Here is a 21,216-nt window from a genome sequence, read left to right as displayed (position 1 = left end):
TTGCCTAATCTTATAGCACAACTGCTCACTGCAGGTTTATACAGGATAATTTAAACTTGCTTTGATTGTCAAGAATAATTGATTTGTGAAGTGTTTCCTCATGAGATTCTCCTGGACACTAACAACATCCTGACAATATCCTGTGTTTTTCTCCTACATCTATTGTATATTTGTAGAACAGCAGAATATAGTTGCATTCAAACTGTTCATATATATATTTAGGTATTATCATTTATACGAAATAGTAGTAAAACATAAACTGATCTAAATAGTTCCAGCTGCAGCTGCTCCTTCTACTGCAAAGGGCAAAACATAGATATGTATTATATTTCCAACCAAGCACATGCAAAGATCAAACTACATCCTAAAGCTGTAAGATACCCCAGATATAGACCATGACTCAAAACTGAAATTGAACTGGACATTTTCTAAGTAGATGCTACAAACCTTTCATTAGATTATATGCTCCATACATTGAAAATGAATGACAGCACTGAATTCTGGCAACCTTAGCTATCTGTGCTTGGGTGGTACCAGAAAGTGGCTATATATAATGTAACTGGCTCTTATAGGATAAAGTGAAATTCAATCATATACTCTGAAGTTTGGAGATTACTGCATCGTGTGTATTTCAAAATGTACACAAATTAAAGTAAAACCTCTGAAACTGTGTATTCAGGGAAAGCACATAAAGGTGTTATTCAGCAGGTCTGATATTTACAGATAAATCTACTGTCAGAGAGCTCTGCACACAGATCTCAGTACAGCTCTCTTAAGAAATGCAGAGCAGTGGAAATTATTCTGAATCCCTCTTTGTTTGCTGCAAAGATCTGGGTAATGTGGATATGGCTGAGAAATTGGTTTCTAGATCTGCATGGTTCAACACATGGGATTAAATTCTGTTCTCAGGTGCATTGGTGCAACATCACTGCAAACAATGAGGTTTGGTTAATGCAACTATGATAGGAGCAGAATGTGGCCCAGGATGAGCTTTCAGACAATTGCTAGCCCCTTGTCACCTTTGGCATAGTTTTTGTAATGAATAGTGTGTTTGTAGGTGAGTCACTTGTGCAAACATTATGTAACTTGTATTTAAGATAAAGGGACACTGTCACTTTACCATTTCCCCCTTCATTTAGGGGTATTTTCCCTGATTCTGCAAACCTTTATTCACAGATACTAGGCCTTTAGATTTTCTTACACAATTATAATAAAACAAGGTTTTACTAAATCTAACAGCAATAGAAAAGTTTCCATACCTATTACTGTAATCAAACAATTCAGCGCTGAGAATCATTACACCAGCTGTAATTCAAAGTGAAATTCACCAAATTAATTTTCATTGTCCAAAATGAAATACATACATGAAGTAAACAGTGTAAGGAGTGACAATCTGGATTTTAAAAAAGTTTTTAACATTTATAATCTAAGGTCTGATTAGTAACAGGGACAATAATAAGTGGTTTGTTGACAATACATGATTTAAGTTGACGTTCTCCAGAATACAAAAGGCTTTTCTTTTCAGAGTGAGCCTCTTTCTTTCTGCTCCCCCTCAAACATTCAATAGCTGTGGGACTCCTCAGACACTGACTCCTGGCCTGGTTTCTATACTGTACTCATGAAATGTAAAAATGAATTTTCCCTTTGTAAGAAGAGAAGGAGGAGGAGGAGGCGGTGCTTTCAGACACACACTGCATGTATGAATTGCAATGAGGAGACTTTGGGTTGTGTATCCCTTCCCCAGACTTGCTCAGGGCACAATCTTAGTCCAAGCCGGAAAGATGTATGTGGGCAGAGGTGGTCCTGCAGCTGCCCACCCCAGCTCCTGTCAACTGAGATCCTGAACTTGCTGCTGTTGCTGCTAACATCCTCCTCTGGAGAGGAGAAGAGAGAAGGGAGGGAGCTGAGTTAGGGAATGATAGAGGAGAGAAAGAAGTGAACAGAATAGAGGAGTGAGGGAGAAGGAGGGGTATCTGCAAGAGTGAGGTTTTTCTTTTATTACCTGAAGCTGTTGTCAGTTCTCTCCTGTTGTTACACATCAAGCAACTATTGAAATTGCAAGATAACAGGAGCTGGTTAAGGAAGAAACAGCCTCAAAGCTTAAAACTTCATGCCATCCCCTAACTGCTGGGATAGAGGAAGAAAGGTAAGAAACTAACTGGGGTTATCCCTATGCAGCTGGGCATTTTGTTCTAATCTAGACCTTTATACAGGCTTTTCCAGAGCTGCTGTAGTATGACCCCCCCGCCCCGTCTGGAAAGCTCCCTTTTGCAGCATGTCCGTTTCACACGGCATCGGAAGACATTGCATTCATATTTGTGGCGAAGTGAGTTCGTGTGGCGGAGGGGTGCAGCGGCTTGTTACTGTTACACCACTGGCTTAGTGCTGCAGCTGCGCCCACAAGCGCCTGCCGCCTGTGGTGTCAGCGTTTCCATTATAGGCCATGGCTGCTACTCAGCACACACACAGCGTCAAGCCAGGATTTTCTCATGAATTGGTTGAAGGTAGGTAGGAAGCCAGGGAAATTTCTCTCTTCATTCTTCCCCCCAACAAACAAACAACTTTCCCCAGGCTTGTAAGTAAATAGTCAGTGATTTCCTATTGAAGGAACGTGTGTCCCCCCCGCCCCCCCCCCCCCGGCCCCAAGATTTCTCGGTGGTTTGCATTATTAGCAAAATATGTGTCTTTTCTATGGTCTGCAGCTTGGCGATCTTTGCACAGCTTCCCCCTACTCTAGGAATTTTGCAAATAAAAGATGGATTTTCGTTATTTCTCTTATGAATGCCTCTATAGGCTCTTTCTTTTTTAAACCAGTATACTGATTTGGCGATTTTATTCAGGTGGGAATTTTATTTTACATATTTATAACAAAATATTTACATTTAAGTTCAGTTTAAAAATAGCTTTGATTTAAAGTCCAGTTACATTTTGAAACACACATTTAAAAACATAAAAGACAGGTATTTTAAATGTGGTTGGGTATGCACTCCCTGCCTTTTCAGAATGCCTTTGTTACTGCGTGCACAGTGCCAAGTTAGGACCTAATCCTGCAAACACTTCCTATCTGGGTGAGCAGCAGACACCACTGTTTTGGTCTGCTTAATGTATCCTCTCTACACATATGCACACCATATATGATTTGAAAGCTTATTATGTCTATTTTAAGATGATGGTGGAGTTGTTAACTGGTGCTGCTACCACAGAAACGGGGGTAAACAATGAAACCATCAACATGTTAAAAATGACCATTTTGAAATATTTGCATACATTTCCATTACTTTAATGACTACATATATTTCAGGACATAAAATTGGATTTCTTTGTGACCCCAAAATACCACAACAATATAAAGGCTAAAAAAAAATTAAATAATAAATTTGTATTGGTATCATTGAATGTATTAGTGCTGGTAACATTGCTAGTCAACATCATTATCATCATCTAGTTCATCATTATGATCTCTGCCAAGAATGCGTGGGTTACCACAGTTTTCATTGTCTTGGCACGTACACAGTTCTGTGCAGAGAAGATTGAACTGACTACAGCAACAGTTGACTGTGCAGTGATCCCTACTTCAAGAGGCACAAAAAGGGTCTTGTAGAGGCTCAGAGGCCATTGGGCCTTGAACAATACAGCAAGTAGCTCATCATCCATATTTTCCCACCCGAGTTGAAATGGTGATCCAATATCTGGCTTACCTATGGCAAGAACATCCAAATCTTTGTTTGCCAAGATACTCTTTTGACATGCTCTTCAAAACTGTCCTCACGCAGTGGGTGTTTGGCCACTTTCTTGTCCTTTTTGATAGTTAAATTGAGATGCAAACAATTCAGGTCTCTGTGGGGCTCCTTTTTTTCTCATTCTGGGCATACAGCACTGCTACCAACTTCCTTGCTGGAGAAATTGCAGTTTGTCAGTTACCCTCTCCCAGTTTGGCAAGATCTCTAAAGAGGTAAGTTCCCTTCATTGTGACAACATTAAACACATTTTTTTTTCCAGTACCAAATAGGGATGACACAGAGTCAAATGCTGTTAATGAGTGTACAGCAGGAAGTATGTTACAGTAGTCAGGAGTGAGTGCATCACAAATTGCATGCACAGGTATGAAGCAATGCTTGTCAGTTGTGCTGGTAATGGTGCCTGTTTCAGTCCACATGTTATCTAAGTGTTCCATATTTGAAAAATAGTGAACAGCAAAAACCAACATCTTTCTAAGCTGATCTAATTATAGGGTGACCAGATAGCATGTGTGAAAAATTGGGATGGGGGTGGGGTGTAATAGGTGCTGTATAAGACAAAGCCCTGAATATTGGGACTGTCCCTATAAAATCGGGACATCTGGTCACCCTAGCTAATTACTATGGTTCCTTTGACACCAAGAGCCCCAAAAGCCATATCGGCACATCCCGCAGGCAGAAGCATCCTTATATCCGCTTTCTCTTGAGTACTGTACAAGTCTTGGGCTTCTTCAGCATCTCTACTGGTGATGGACTTTGCTACTGCACCATTAGAAAAGCCTCCAGCAAGAAGGAGTGTCTATGCTGGGAGTGCTCACCTGTTCTCAGATGCATTTTGAACATATATTCACAGAAGAATTTTACAGCAGACTGCTTATTGGATGTCAAGTTTAGAAACTTTTTCCATGGAGACACAGGGTGTCCGTCAATCACCTGGCATTTCTTCCGTCCAACCTTAGATCCTAACCGGTGCTGTCTTTCTTCAGTTTTCACTAACAGTTGTCATATCTGTCAAAAACTTCAGTTACAGAATTAGCTTTGTGAAATCCTTTAGGACCTGCCTCAAGAACTCAGCAGCCAAATTCCAATGTGGTGAATTTGCTTCCAGCCATCATCATGGCACTTCTGATGTACACTGTGGTTTCTTTGTTACATACTCTTAGCTCATGGATTCTTTCAGTTTGAGCTTCCAGCTGATGCCCTAATTCAGCTTGGTCTGTTCCTCTCATTGTTCCATCAGCATGGAAGAGGGACATAGGCACAGGTCCTTTTGGGTAACTAATAACACTTGTCACTGAAACATCATTTCTGTATCTTGCGAAGGAAAAGTTTATGGAGTGATAGCTGTTCTGATTGTCCTTCCCTTGTTGTGGTGTTTAGATGTTGCTTGTAATTATTAGAATTGGGAGCACTAGCTGTTGGGAGTCTGGAAGGACAGAAAACAGGAAGGAGAAGGGAGGAGTTGAGAGGCTGGGAGAAAGCTACAGAGGGTGCAGCGGCAGCTTGGTAAAGAGGTTTCCACTTTAAAAATAAAGTCCTGATGAAGCTTGTTAGTACCTTGCCTGGTTGAGAGGCATTTTGAAGACGAGGATGGATCTTCTGCCTCTGAACCCACCTGCACCCTTTCTGCAAAGCCCAGGTAAGCCTCCAATTGCTTTTACTACCTGGATCCATGTGTTTGAGACTTATCTGCTTGCAATTAGTGCTACAGAGATTTCTGAAGTAAGAAAGCGTGCTTTGCTAATCCACTGCCTTGGAGCTACACTTTTCCCCTTGCAGATGATAAATATGAGACTGCACTCACTGCATTAAAGAATTTTTTTGTGCCAAAAGTGAATGTAGTAGCTAATCGCTACAGATTTCACCAGTGTGGGCAGAAAAAAGGGGAAACTATAATACAGTATATTGCTTCCCTGAGGAGTCTGACTGTAATTTGTGACTTTGGAAATATGGCAGATGAGATGATTAGAGACCAGCTCATTGAGAAAACAACCATGCTTCACGTAAGAGAATGCTTACTTCTAGAACCACAACTTGCACTGGAAAAAGCAATAACCATTGCTACTCAGATTGAGCCAGCTACAGCTGAAGCCAAAATAATGAGCATGGATACAGGAGGCACAGTCCAGGCTGTGACTCCTTTGAAGAAAAGTTCACTACCACTGCAGACACACAATTGCAAGAGGAAAAGTAATGAAAAACCACCAAATCAGCAAATTCAAAATACAGTAAAAGCATGTTTCCGCTGTGGATCCCCACAACACCTTGCAAGCTACACAGGATGTCCAGCAAAAGTAGCTCAGTGCAATCATTGCAAAAAGACTGGACATTTGGCTAAAGTATGTCGCAGTAGCCAGTTCAATCAACAGGTGCATGCAGTTACAATACCAGATGTTACTGTGCTGAGCGTGGACAAAATCACTACTGCACATATTTCAGAACAGATAAAGTGCACGGTAAACGTTTCTGCTACACCCTCAAGCAAACCACACTCTATTCAGCTAACGTTGGACACTGGCTCAGCAGTATCTATACTACCTGATTCCATCTATTTGCATTACTTTAAAGATGTGCCTCTTACTGAACCCAAACTTCACGTGGTGTGCTATTTGAAAAACCATATTCCAGTACATGGCTGCCTGCCAGTAATAGTTACTTTTGGTGATTGCTGTGTAACTGCAGAGTTCTACATTGTCCACAAAGGCACTCCTATCCTTGGCAGAGATTAATTGGCTGCTTTAAATCTCAGGGTAGTTAATGGACGAATTGATCTTCCTCAGCAAAGCACTGTTGCGGTACACGCACCAGTTTCAGCTGGGACCCAACACCAAGTTGAGAAGAAACTCGGCTGTGCTTATGGGTTTCTGCATAAAGTTAAATGTGGAATAATGTGATGGCTGCATGACAGAAGTTATGGCACTTACCATTTTCAGTTAGGGAAGCTGTTTCAGAGGAACTTAGAAAACTTGTTCAAAAGGACATTATTGAAGAGATCGACTCCTTGGAATGGGTTTCACCTATGGTAGTGACGCAGAAGAAGGGTGGAGGCATTCGCCTTTGTGTGGACTTAAGGGAGCCAAATAAAGCTATTGTAATTGACAGTCATCCTCTTCTTCACATAGAAGAAGTATTTGCAGAACTCCGTGGAGCAAAGATGTTTTCTACTCTTGATTTGCAGAGTGCATACCATCAGGTTATGTTGCATGAAGATAGCAGACACCTCACAGCATTTATTACACATGAGGGACTATTTCGTTTTAAACATGTTCCATACGGTCTCACATCTGCCCCAAGTGCCTTTCAAAAAATGATGTAATTGATTCTGAAGAATCAACATGGAGTTCAGTGCTATCTGGATGATAGTATCGTGTTTGGAAATACTTCTGAGGAGCATGACAATAACCTGCAGTCTGTACTAAACTGCATCAGCACAGCAGGCCTCCAGCTCCATAGGTCCAAATGCAAATTTAGACAAACTGAACTCTCCTTTCTGGGACATACTATTTCACAGACTGGACAAAAACCTGATCCAGATCATATCCTGGCAATTTCAAATGCTCTTCCTCCAACAGATTTGCAAACCTTACATTCCTTCTTCGGTCTTACCTCCTGGTATGCAAAATTATTTCCCAATTATGCTTCTGTCATTGAACCGTTACGGGAATTACTAAGAGAAGTTCAACCTTAGTGTGGACAACAGATGCACAAGCTAGTTTCAAAATGGTGAAAGACTTGATTGTACATAGTCCAGTACTTGCACTATTCAGTCCTGCATTGCCCACAATTATAACTACTGATGCTTCTGATTATGGACTTGGGGTTGTTCTCACACAACTGCATGAGGATAACACAGAGAGGACTGTTGCATTTGCTTCAAGGACACTAAGTAATGCTGAGAGAAAATATTCTACAGTCGGAAAAGAAGCACTTGCTTGTGTCTGGGCTACTGAAAAATGGAGAACTTACCTGTGGGGCCGCACGTTGAAGTTGCGCACAGACCACAGCCCTTTGACGACGTTGCTCACCACGAAAGGACTGGGAAGAGAAGGATACCATATTGCTCGATGGTCTGCAAGACTACTCACTTTCAATTATCAACTGGAATATAAGCCTGGAAACCAAAATGTGGTCGCTGATTGCCTTTCTCGCCTGCCTTTGCCTTCACCAGATGGTCCACTGGAGGATGAGGATGTAGTGGTTGCACTTATTACAAGCACTCTCACTGCAGTTACAAGAGAACAATCTCAAGCTGCTTGTTCAGCGTGTCCAATTCAACAAAAACTATGGGAATTTCTGACAAAGAGATGGCCCAGTCACCCTAAAAACTGTGACCCAGTCTTGCTGCCTTACTTTAGAGTTTGGGATGAACTTTCTTTGTTTGATGGCTGTGTGCTACGAGGTACACACCACCTCCTTGTGCCAGAAGAATTACAGTCATAACTCATACACCTGGCACATGATACTCATCAAGGAATTGTCCGAACCAAACAATGACTACGGGATGTGTATTGGTGGCCAGGGATAGACTCTCAAACTGAAGCACTCATAAAATCCTGTTTCAGAGAAACAGCCATGTTAGTCTGTATTCGCAAAATGAAAAGGAGTACTTGTGGCACCTTAGAGACTAACCAGTTTATTTGAGCATAAGCTTTCGTGAGCTACAGCTCACTTCATCGGATGCATCACGAAAGCTTATGCTCAAATAAATTGGTTAGTCTCTAAGGTGCCACAAGTACTCCTTTTCTTTTTATAAAATCCTGTGTCACTTGCCAAATGCATGATAAGACAGCAGTGACATGTACCTCTCCATTACAGCCTGTTCCTCTTCCTGAATCTACATGGGAAAAAGTGGCGATTGACATTGTAGGACCCTTTGACACTGCTCCTATTGACTGCCGTTATGCCATCACTTTAATAGACTATTTCAGTAAATGGCCTGAGGTAGCATTTACATTGCAAATCTCTTCTGCTACAGTAATTAAGTTCCTCTCTTCAGTTTTTAGCAGAGAAGGTAACCCCAAAGAACTGGTTTCAGATAATGGGAGTCAATTTACTTCCCTGGAGTTTGAAACTTTTCTAGCACAGAGGAACATTTTACACAGAAGGTCATCCCTATATTCCCCTCAAGCCAATGGGGAAATCGAACAGTTTAACAGAAGTTTGAAAGAGAGTTTGCAAACGGCTAAACTGGAAGGGCGATTTTGGATACCCTTCAGTACTGATTTCTTGCAAGCATACCGGGCTACACGACATGCCACAACACAAAGATCTCCCACAGAGTTACTGCATGGGAAACAGATGAATACTAAACTGACCATTGCTGGATTGTTAAAGGCACAACCTGATGCCCCAAATGAGGATGATGTGAGAAAAACAGTTGAACAGAACCAAGCAAAGTCTAAGGCTTTCACAGACAAGCAGCGGGGTGCTAAGGAACCAAAGTTTGAGTGTGGTTCCTTCGTTAGAATACGAAAACCTGGAATTTTACGCAAAGGGGACCATAAATTCACAGCTCCTCTTAAAATCATAGAGAAGAAGGGACCTTAAACCTATCGACTTTCTGATGGGTGGGTATGGAATGCTTCTTATCTTGCACCTGCCTATGCGCCAAGAGGAGATTATACCAACACCCAGTCTGCATTGGATGACTTCACCGTAGTACCAACATAACAAGACATTGCACTGGACCCGGGGCTTGAGAGACAGCCTGTCAGACCCAGACGACCACCTGTCTGGACTAGAGACTATGTTATGTAGTATCTACAGTGTTTTCAGTGTAATATTTCTGCCAACAGTATAGTGTCTTGTTTCATATTTGTTTCTGTGGTTAGAACAATAATGTTTATTTTAATTGGGAGAGTTTCTTAAGAGAGCAGGGAATGTGGTGTTTAGATGTTGCTTGTAATTGTTAGAATGATGTAAGCAGTGTCAGGATGAGATCCACCCTGACATCTGGTGGTGAGGTGTGGCAAGTTGTGGAAAAGAACTTCAGGGGCCGATCTCATTTGCATAGGCACACCCACCCCGCCTAGAATGAGGCCATAGCTGCCCAAATGGTCACTTTGGCTGCTGTGGGATCCCCAGTGTCTCTGTTATTGGGGCAGGAAGAATAAATTGTTATTACCCTGATTATGGGAACTGTGCTTGGAACTGTACTTGGCCTTTTGTTACGATGGAGGGACTCACCATCAAATAAGTAGCACTCGCTAGGCAAGGGTCATGGGTTCCAAAACTCTGTGAATGGAGAGAGGCTGGGGACAAGTATTAATACTTGGTGGTATGGGCCCCTTGGTGAGGGCCTTACATGCTAATTGCACTTCCTCCTCTCTCCACTGTGGAATATCAGAGCTAATTTTGATTCCATTAGGAGTCTAGTTACAGGCTGCTGAGCTCACTTTGGGCTAATGGTGCACCAGCACTGAGGCTCCCCACTACAAGCTGAACTCACCAAAGAGCTGAACTGACTAAGAGCTGAAATCACTGAGCATTGTGTTAAGTAGTGGGGGAGCCTGAAGATATATTGTGGAGAAGTTTGCGGGACGGCAGGAGTGCCTTGTGGACCGGCTGGTGGAGCAGTTCGTGGGACGGTGGGAGCTGCTGGTGGGCCGCGGAGTGGAGCGAAGCAGTTTGTGGGGCGGCTGGTGGAGTGGAGCGGAGCGGAGCAGAGCGGAGCGGAGGCCTATGGAGCTGTGGGGCTGTCAGCTTCAGATCATGTAAGGTGCCTTTTACCCCTGCCCCCATCTCCACCCAGGTTGGGAGGTAAAGCTCTGCAGATAAACTTTTGAACTCTGGGGCTGCCCTGACCAGGGACAGAGACTTTTGGGTCATTGGACTTTTGGGACTTTGGGTGATTTGGGGTTGCTGGACTCAAGAACCAAAGGGAAAGGGCATGCCCCAATTTGCTTGGGGTGGGTTTTTGCTCATGGGTTGTGTTATGAATCCTGTTGGTGGTGTTTCCCCAACATAATGCCACATTGTTTCTCTCTGTTATTAAAAGGCTTTTTGCTACACTCAGACTAGGTGCTTGCGAGAGGGGAAGTATTGCCTCTTTGAGGCGCCCAGCGGGGGTGGTATATATTTGTCCCAGGTCACTGGGTGGGGGCTCGAGCCGGTTTGCTTTTTGTTATGGAATGGATCCCCTAGATATTGAACCCAGCCCTTGTTGCTGCCAACTCTGACGGGCAGAAGCGTTACAATTGGGAGCACTGGCTGTTGGAAGTCTGAAAGGACAGGAAACAGGAAGTGGGGGGGAGGAGTTGAGAGGCTGGGAGAAAGCTACAGAGGGTGCAGCAGCACCTTGGTAAAGAGGTTTCCATTTTGAAAATAAAGTCATGTTGAAGCTTGTTAGTACCTTGCCTGGTTGATACAACACTTGTCAGACTTAAATTTGGTCTTCTTGGCCATCTCAGCAAATGTTTTTATGCCAGATTTCTTGGCTGGGCTGAAGAAGCTACATGTCCTATCAGAAACAAGTGCACCACTCACAAATGTCTCCATTTGTTCTTCACCAACGTCTGCTATTTTCACTAGACACTCTTGTACATCTGATGTTACAGGCAGTCCAGTAGATATGTTGACAAGTACCTCTGGATGGGATTCAGGGTCTGGGTTTGTCCAGTGGCGGATTAACACATAGGCCCGTTGGCCATGCCCAGGGGCCCCAGCCAATTTGGGGGCCCCCACAGGACTGCCAGAACCTATGTAGAAGTGTGTGTGAGGGGTCACTGCACCAGAGCTTTGGCCCCAGCCACACTCCTGGACCTCTTCTTATCCTGGGATCCTGCCCCAGCTCCTCCTCTTCCCCCAAGACCCCACCACCAGGCCAGAAGTTGGAGTCAGGTGCGGGGCTGGGGTGCCCAAGAGTAACCCCTTGCCTGTGTCCCTGCCTCCTGAGGCATGCCGCCCAGGACAAGTGGAGGGTCTGGGGCACCTCACAGCAGTCCGGGGTCCCTGGGTGGCTCTTAACACACAACCTTGCTCCAGCTTCCAGTCTGGCCAGGGAGTGGGGCTTCAGGAGGAAGAAGAGGAACAGGGGGTGGGGCTCCAAGGCAAGAGCATTGTGAGGGGCCCAAAAGTTCTTTGTGCCTAGGGCCCCAATAAATCTTAATTCCCCTCTGGGTTTGTCATATTGTTGATGAGATCTGTAACATGCTCCTCATCCCTTTTCAGTGCACAGGCAAAGAATTGCTTATTGACTTTGTCTTTGCTACTTGTTGTTAGGCCACTTCTGTCTCTCATAACATTTTTCATATTCATAATATAAAGCTGTGTATTCCCATCTGTAACATTAATACTGACCTGTGCATAAGTATTACTAAATTAAAAAAATAGTTTCTAGAATATTTCAAAGGCTAATACTGCATGCAAAGGCAATTACAAATGAAAACAGTGTATGTTCAAAAGCTTACAAATGGAGAAGCATTACGTTAAGAATTCACATACATTTATATCTACCCACTATGCAATATAAACTATGGGCATGCAATCTACCGCTGCTGGTGCACACCCTTCAGTGTGAGCCTGATCTGATCAGCAAATTTCAATTGAAAATGTAGAAAACTATTATAATCACTTGTGAGATACTTTAACATTTAAGAAAATGTGATGTGAAAAAACTTAATGGTAGTATTTTGCAAAATGTTGATATACACCATTTTTGCCACATGCCAAAAAGTTTAATCGTTTCTGAAAAAAATACCTGCCCATGCAAATTCGATCAATTTTTTTAATATATAGTTGTTTGATAGCTTTAACCAATAAACACCATATTAAGGTATTGAAATGAACTTAAACTCTAGTCATAGTCATGTTGCAGTGTGTCTGGAACTGTGCAAAAAATGACATTTTCTCATTTTGGGTTCCATTGTTTCACCTCTCCTACAGGCTTACAGTACCATTTGACAGCTCCACTTCATCTAAACATACATAAAACAAGCTTTCAAATTATATATGATTTAGATGTGTGTAAGGTGGATACATTAAACTCCAAAGATTTTTGGAGAATTGCCACATACGTACTCAGGCAAAGAGTTTAGTGCTATGACTAGTTCCAATGATTTTGCAGGACTGGGCTCTTCGTGTGCATTCAGAAATATAGAAACAATAGATAGTGACAGATGTTACAGTCTCTTAGTGTTTAGTGTCAACATTCTGAATAAAAAATGCTTACTAAGATTGTCTAAAGGCACACAATATGTATATAAACCTATATATGATAGATTGTACATGCTTCTTTAGTAACGTCATGGCCTGTCATATACATTTTCATCTGAGTCTTTTTTTTAAATTAATGCAGTTTCCCAGTGGATCTGTGTTCACTCACATACTAAAGTAATTTTAATGGTTTGGCAAAGAAGTCAAAACAGTGTCCTTAACTTACCTTTTTGTACTATACCTAAGATTTTGTTTTTAATATATTATGTAAAGTTATCCATTGTTTGATGACCCTTTCAGTACTTAGATTCAGTGAAGTAAACTAAGGGTAGTCAGACAAATTCTGCTCTCACTTCCCATGGTATAAATCTGAAATACTGTAACTCCATTGGTTTCAGTGGAATAACGCTGGATTTACACTGATGTAACTGAGTGCAGAATCTGGCCCAGAGCTTCAGTTTTCTGGATTTTTGTCAGTTTAAGACAGACTCTTGACATTATTTTAATATAGGATTTATCTGTAAATTGAGTAATCCATGAGTTGACTGGTTCTCCTCTTTGGTAGTCTGGAACTTACATAATTGTGAGTACACATGCAACACATGGTTTTAATAGGGACAAAAAACCACAATATTGTTTTGTGTGGCTAAAAGCTACAAGCATTCTTTTCTGAATACTTTTCTTCAATGGAAACTCTGATATGACAGGACTAAACACTTTAGGGAAACTATTATATATATTTTTGTCTGAAGAGAAAAAAGCCTTGGCAAATCCACATCTAGCAAATCAAAATGAGATGAACTCTTAAAATATAAGAGGTTCTTGGAGAATTATTATAATAAGATCCTAGAATAGAGAAGTACCTGAATATAAGGAGGGCCACATTTGCCTTGGTAACTGCTGCACCTCAAAAGCTTCACAAATTTCTGACATCTCACTGCCTCATGGGCCTCTCTCTATTTTGGAAGCAGTAGAGTTTCTCAAACAGTGGATCAGCATCCCCAAGGATGTTATGGTGGGTCTCCAGGGACCTGGATCGTGAGATAAAGTCGCAGAGTTCAGAGTCTTAGAAATCAGATCCACTTTTTGGTTCCTGTTCTATATTAGTTTGTCTTTAAGAAGTGCTCAGATACTACAGTGATAGTACCAGATAAGAACCTACATAGGATATAGGACCAGAAAGGATTTCCTGGGTCATCAAGTCCAGTGAGCTGCTATCACAGGCAACCCTGCCATATAATCCTGTTTGAAAATGTGTCAGGATCCATCTTAAAACTAGTTAGGTTCTTTGCCCCCACTATGCCTATTTGGAGGCTGTTCCAGAACTTCAGTCTTCTAATTTGCAGCCTACATTTATTCATAGCCAGTTTCTACTTGTTCTTGTGTGAATATTGTCCTTAGGCTTAAATAGCTCTTCTCCATTCCTGGTGTTTATTCTCCTGGTGTATTTAAAGAGAGCAATCATATCCCCTCTCAACCTTCATTCTGGTAGACTAAACAAGCCAAGCTCTTTTAGTCTCTCCTTGTAAGATCTCCATTCCCCTGGTCATCCTAGTACCCTGTCTCTGCACCTGTTCCAATGTGAAATAATCTCTCTTGAACATGGGTCATGAGAACTGTAGACAGAATTCCAGATGAGGTTTTACCAGTGCTTTGTACAATGGTAGTAATACTTCCCTATCTCAATTGGAAATACCTCTGATGATACCTCCTAGAATCACATTTGCTCTTTTTATAGCCACATGACTTGTGTTCGACTAATACATCCAGGTCACTCTCTTCCTCTGTCATTTCCAATTGATAAGTTCCCAGTTTATAGCAAAAATCTTATTAGTCCCTATGTGCATAACCTTGCACATTGTACCATTAGATTTTATCCCATTTCTATTATTCCATTTCTCTAGGCCATCCAGTTCTTCCTGTATAATATCCTATCCTCCTCTGAGTAGATAATGCCTTCCAACTTTGTGATATTAGCATATTTAATGAGCACACTCCTATTTTTTGTGTAAATGTCATTAAAGGAAATATTAAGTAAGATTGGTCCCAAGACCAATCCTTGATGAACTCCACTAATAACTTCCCTCCAGATAATTTTTTCTTTTTTAAAGGAGAATCTAATTTATACTTTATTTAGAAAATGAGATATGTGACTTTACTTGGCACAGGAGATCACAGATCTTGGCTCTTCATCAGGCCAAATAATTCATTTGAAAACTGGGCCTAGTGAATGAACCGTCTTTGTCATTGCTATGAACTCTGTACAAAAACATTAGCCTGGAAATGCAGTCATTGTACACTTCTTCATAAGACTCTGCTTGCCTGATGGATTAGTGCTAAAAATTGCTTCTCTGTCTTCACTGAACTTTATTAGGGAACTCAAATTAAAACTGGATTAACTGCAATTTCTGTCTGCAGATTGAGAAACACTGGACTGTTCTCACCTGAAAAAAAAATATGTAAGTTTCATTATTTTTTTTTTAAAAACTAAGTACGTGTTCTCCTGACACAGTGAATCTTTCTCTATTCATTCAGGGGCAATATGCCCTTGAATATCATTACAGTATTTCTAAATACTTCGAAAGCCCTTTAAGAATGTCCTTGGCTAGTCATTAGCTGACTTGCTATCTGCCTCAGGATACTCTTCTTCCTGGTGTTGCTATCACTGAGGTCATCAAAGGCGTTCATTTGGGGAGACCGTTCTGCAGATATTTTTTTAATAGTGACAGTAGTGCACAGAAGAGGGAATCCCAAATGCATTTGATGGTGTAGTAAAGGGAAACACTTTTTTCCTCTCTGACACTGTGATTAAGTTCCACGCCTGCTGATTTGGGGAAAACTGTGGCGCTTCCATGGCCAGAACCCACACAGCTATAAAAAATTTGTACTTTTCAAAATCGGTATGTATTACCACTACCTCAAAAGCCTTCATAACCTTGATGTAGGCAGACATAATCTTACTGTCTTTTAGCATTCTATTTGAATCCAGCCCTAATCTTCTGGAATTGGTCACAGCCTTTGTCAATTTTGAGAGCTATAAAATAAACTGCAAAAAGTCCAGATTTATGTCACGTTAAGAATTTCTGACGCTTCTCAAATAAAATACTTTCTGTGAATTAGCCAAACAGATCACATTCTTTGGCATAAAAACTTATTCCTCATCTCAAAAAACCTTCTTTCTATCAACATCAACTCCCACTTAAAAATAAAGCTATACGGCCTGGGGCTGAAGTGGGCTCTGTAGCTGTGCCAGAAGATGTTGGTTTGCACCTTCTTCAGACGGTGCCTGGCTTTTCTGCAGCAGGTAGCTTTTGTGTTCATCTAGAAGAACCACATGCAGTATGACTGCAGTAATCAGAGTTATTTTTTGTTCCTGTCAATAACATTTCTCAACCTTTCAATAGGAATGAACTTTTATTTCACATCAACTTTTTTTTTTTTAAATCACTCTGGTACGCATTAGGTCACATTCTGCCTTCATTTACACCCTATGCAGCCTAAAGTGAGAGGAGAATTTGGCCCATTTTCTCTTTCTACAGACTATTTGTCAATAATTTTGTATACTTAAGTAACTAGATTTTAGTTTTCTTATTATTTGAAAAATACTTGTTTCATGTATAGGTTATTTTAAAATACATGTACTGTTGCTTATTATTTGTATTACAGTAGGGCCTGGAGGCCCTAGCCAAGAATAGAGACTCATTGTGTTAGGCCCTGTATATATACAGAGCAAGAGGCAGCTGATGCCCTAAAGAGCCTACTGTCTAAATAGACAAGACAAAGTTGGGAGAGGAAGCAGCCACAGAGAGGTGAAGTGATTTGCCCAAGATCACATAGCAGCAGATCCAGGAAAATAACTCAGGTCTCCTAACCCCTAGTCTAGTGCCCTGTGCACTGGATTAGGTTTTTCATTTACATTTTTAGTGAAAAGTACGAGTAATATTAAACTGTCCCCAAAGTGGGAGAATTTAAAATATAAAAACAAAGTATACAGTGGAGGACTGCTAATCCACTGCAAAAATACACTAAACTACATTTTTCTGATGACTGGCACATTATCTGAACTTGTCGTATGCAAGACAAGTCTTGCTGATTTTTCATCTGTTCTCCTTCATTGCTCACATTTACCAGTCTACTTAGGCACATCTATCTATTTCTGCCACCTTCATCACTGGAGTATCTGAGTCGCTCCCAAATACTTAAAAATAGAAATAATTAATATGAGTAAAATGGCAGTTAAAATGGGCCTTTTCCCGCTTCACAGTTGGAATTTCTTGATTATAAAGTAGCGTTCTTTCTCCCCACATAGTGGTAAATGAGAAACAGAGTGAAAAATCAGAGTTCTGAAGCAAACATTAATAATATAAAAATGATAAAACATGATCTTTGGAGCTATTCAACCATTTGATGTTTCAGTTTTTTACCTCTGTTATGAAACGTTTCCTTTTATTCTCTGTAAAATCAAGGTTTGTGCCTGAAATGTTAGGAGTACAACATTTTGCAATGTGCAAACAGATTTTAAAATGCATTTTGACTCTCTGGGCTGACTTTTCAGGGCTTCACAAAGAACCTGAATCAAATAATTCTGATTTCTATTTTGTTCATTCAGATTTTGAAATGACATATTTGAGACTTTTTTATTACTTTTTTAAAAAAGAAAACTGATTTTTAATGCAAATCATAACAACATTTATGATTTCTGAATAGGTTTATATTACACGTTAACTGATTCATAGGCTTATCAAACTTAGTGACTATCCCTGCTGAGTAGTAAGTAAACAAAATTACAGTTGCAAAATACTACAAAATATGTGTATTTAAAGAAGTAATACAGTAGAAAAAGTAAAAACTTGCGGTGTGTGCTCAACTTCAGCACTGATTTGGATTGCTTTATTCATCACCTCTCAGTTTTCTCATTTTGTTTGTATACAAGGCTCCTGTCCTATAAAGACTTATGCATATGAATCAGTGGAATTACTCACAGGCCCATTTCAGGAATGCACTTAAGCATGGGCTTAAATCCATCCTTATTTGGAAAGGCGTTTATGCTGAAGCGTTTTCCTAAATGTGGATGCTTTGCTGAATTAGGGACACAGGATGTGAAGTTAAGCCTATGCGTAAGTTTTTTGCATGGTCTTTGTCAACTCTTTAGAGTAGGGCTCTTGTCTTCATACCTTCTGTAAATCACCTAGCACTATATGAACATAAGGTATCCAATTTCTGATTTCCCTGCCCTTTCACAGTTTTGCCTACATTTGGGTCTATTTCAACATCACTGAAAAACCCTCCAGAAACAAAGAACATTCCCTTTTTGGAGACTTTTTAGAGAAAATGTTCATTTTTAAATTCTTAACTAAAGTTTTCCTTTTGAACCAATAGGAAAATTACAGTTCCCAAAATTCTCAGCACCAATATAACTCACTGTAAAAACTGATTAAAAAACAAAACAACTTTGTTCAAGAAGATGTCAGGTTGCAAGTGTGTTACAAGAGAGTCCTGTTAACAACCCAAAAAAGTATGCATTCTTTATAAAAAATTTACTCCTTTTAGAAAAACCCCATATACTAGAATGTCTGGAAATGAAGAGTTAAGGGATCCAGCCTGGTCCCCATTGTCATATAATCCACATCACTCACTGTCACCCAACTTGAAGAATAATAAGGTTCTGACAGCCCTTTGTTCTCCCTTGGTACTGATAGGCCTTTGTTCTCCCTTACGTGGAGCCTCATGATTCTGGTTTTCATCCTCTGGTTTTTCAACATGTATATGAGGTTGCTAGAGCACAAGATATGTGTGTGCGTGGAGTTACCATTAGTAAGCTGATAGTTCTATGCCTTCATTAGTACCAGTTTGTTGTGTGTCTCTTTCTGGTTCTCTGACAGGGTAGCAGACATTTTTGCTTGAATGTAGAACAGTTGGCTCCTGCTCCACTCAGATAAATCTGAGTTAATGGTTGGGAAAAGTGTTTTGAAGAACTAATGAGTAGCTTGTTCGCTACCATTATTCAGCGGCTGGCGCTAATTCTAGTACAATGTATTAGTACCAGTGTAGAGAGGGCCAGTGTTGTTTTTAGCACAAATTTTTGAGACTGGTGTTTTTTGCTGTGCTGTGGGAAAAGAGGCAGTAGCTTCCCTAGTGTATTGCTGCTACAGAAAACTGAGGGATTTATGTTGTGATTCAATAATGAATAGCTCTGTTATAAAAAAAAATCACCATGTCAGCATGGGATACAGAAATACACAAAGAAGTTACTGTGAAATTAGACAACTTTTCAGACCACGTATTGCACTTTTCATTTCAAGGCATAAAACAGTAACTTTTGAGCAGAGAAAGCCAATCTGTATCAAGAATACTTTGACAAATAACATTATTAATAGCAAATGTCACTTGCTGAGGTTCATTAGTTTTAAGTTATAACATATTGCAGCTACTGGACATTTTTTCTTTCAGATCATATCAGTGTTAATAAATGTGTGCTTTGAAAACAGGAACATAAAACCCAGACATAAAGGTTTGAGCACATTTTTACAAGAAGTACAAATATAAACACAAGGATGTTATCAGGCCTTGCAGCATTATTTAAAATTTAGAGACTGTGTCATATATTGCCCCATATGTCATATACTGCCATGAGGAGGAACATTGTGTATGAAGGGAATGAAAATTACACTGATCTGAAATCTGTACCCTGCTCTAGTCAGCCTCTGGACCAGTGCTAAAAACCATAGCTGGACCAAGAAGCAGGGACCATTTAGAAGACTGATACCACACGCACACCTTCTGAAACAGAAGGCTTTGATTTATAGAATCCCAGGTGCATATCATTATTATTATAAGCCTTAGAAGATCATAAGATGTTAAGTTTTAAAATCACTTATTTCGTTCTTATTTCAGAATTCCCACTTGAATTCTGCTAAGGGTTAGTGGCTGCTGATTCAAGAGCTGCTATGAATAGAAATGAATGCTCTGTATCATTGGAAAGCTGGTATCTGGAGTTTCTCATGATATCAAACGTTTCATAAAATATCTGTTGCTAGAATTATGTTTCAACAGAAATGGGAAGAACTACCCCACCTCCCCAAGTTGGTAATCAGAATAACATGCTTTTAAAATACTATGTGGTCTTTAGGGGGGTAGGAACATTTGAGAACACCAGTGTAAATACTCATAGGACCAGTAAACTTTTTCTAGAATTGGTCCTGGATCACTGATAGGAAAGAAAATATTCTGACCCCTGAAATGTCTTTTGGAAAGAGGGGAATGAAAAACACAGTATGACTCATGTTGTATTTGGGGTTTGAAACACATAGTAGTGGGTTTAGATCTGGACAATGACTTCTACTTACATGTATTTCAAAATAATTAAAGAGTGGAGCACTATTTATCTTTGTAGTACTCATATTACTGCTGGTTTTCTCTTTACATTATAAACAAATTACTTACACTATTCATCCTAAATTGATTTCATTTTTAAGATGAAAGAAATCTGCTTGCTTACTTTATTTGCTGGTTCAAAAAACACCTTGCACGGATCTCTAAAACATGTATTTCCATCTTTTCCCAGTCTGTTATATTTGAGAGGAGAATAGCATCAAGTATTTATTTAAAATTCTTCATATTCCAAGGTACAAACTAGGTGATAATTCTGGGCTATGTCAAATTTAAAATGAAACCTGCATTTGTGACATGTGACTTGTAACAGGTGTATGATATCAAGTCATAGAAGGTATTTGAAAATGTTCCTTTCAAATACTACCTTGCAGAGTTCATTCCTGACCTTAGAGAATAATATGTATTTTAACAGCATATGCATCTTGCTTCTACAACCTCATGAAGGAGGATCAATATAACCCTTCAAAGTCAATCTGTGAAACCCTTCTAAATTTTCTTTTTAGACAGGATTAATCATAACTAAAAAAAACTCTTTAATGTTCCTTAGAATTTCAAGGAGGTGGGGGGTGTTGATATTATAACAATTCTGTTGCTTACCTCCTACAATTTTTTAATTTACTTAATCTTTTGTTAGTTTTGTGTAAATTCTCTTAATTTCACAGCAGCTGTTTGATACTATGATTTGTGATCTTTGCTATATTTGTAGCATAAATCAAGTGTTTTAACATTAAACAAATTATTGCAAAAGAAAGAAAATGGCACCATTATTATTGAAAGCATTAAACTAAAAGCTTCACTGAACTTGATCTTTTCTTTCCTGTTTCATCTATGAAATGTTTGGTTTCACAATCAACAAGAGATGATCTTGGAACGAGAAGGTAAAGATTGTGACCCTTCTTCACTGATTTACTTAATATCTATCTTCACTAACTGG

General features: G+C 40.1%; 1 long non-coding RNA gene across 1 annotated transcript in view; it reads left to right on the top strand.

Annotated features, from left to right (window-relative positions):
• The first annotated feature begins 1,741 nt into the window (after window positions 1-1,741).
• LOC311515489 overlaps window positions 1,742-21,216 on the top strand; it is a 34,033-nt gene continuing 14,558 nt past the window's right edge. The window contains exon 1 of the long non-coding RNA XR_014710159.1: window positions 1,742-2,146. This is a non-coding gene — a long non-coding RNA (uncharacterized lncRNA). The remainder of the gene's footprint in view (window positions 2,147-21,216) is intronic.

The sequence above is a fragment of the Lepidochelys olivacea genome (assembly GCF_965140295.1).
Source record: "Lepidochelys olivacea isolate rLepOli2 genome assembly, chromosome: 2".
Taxonomy (NCBI): Eukaryota; Metazoa; Chordata; order Testudines; family Cheloniidae; genus Lepidochelys; species Lepidochelys olivacea.
The sequence above is the reverse complement of the archived record's forward strand: the minus strand, read 5'-3'. Positions and strand labels throughout refer to the sequence as shown.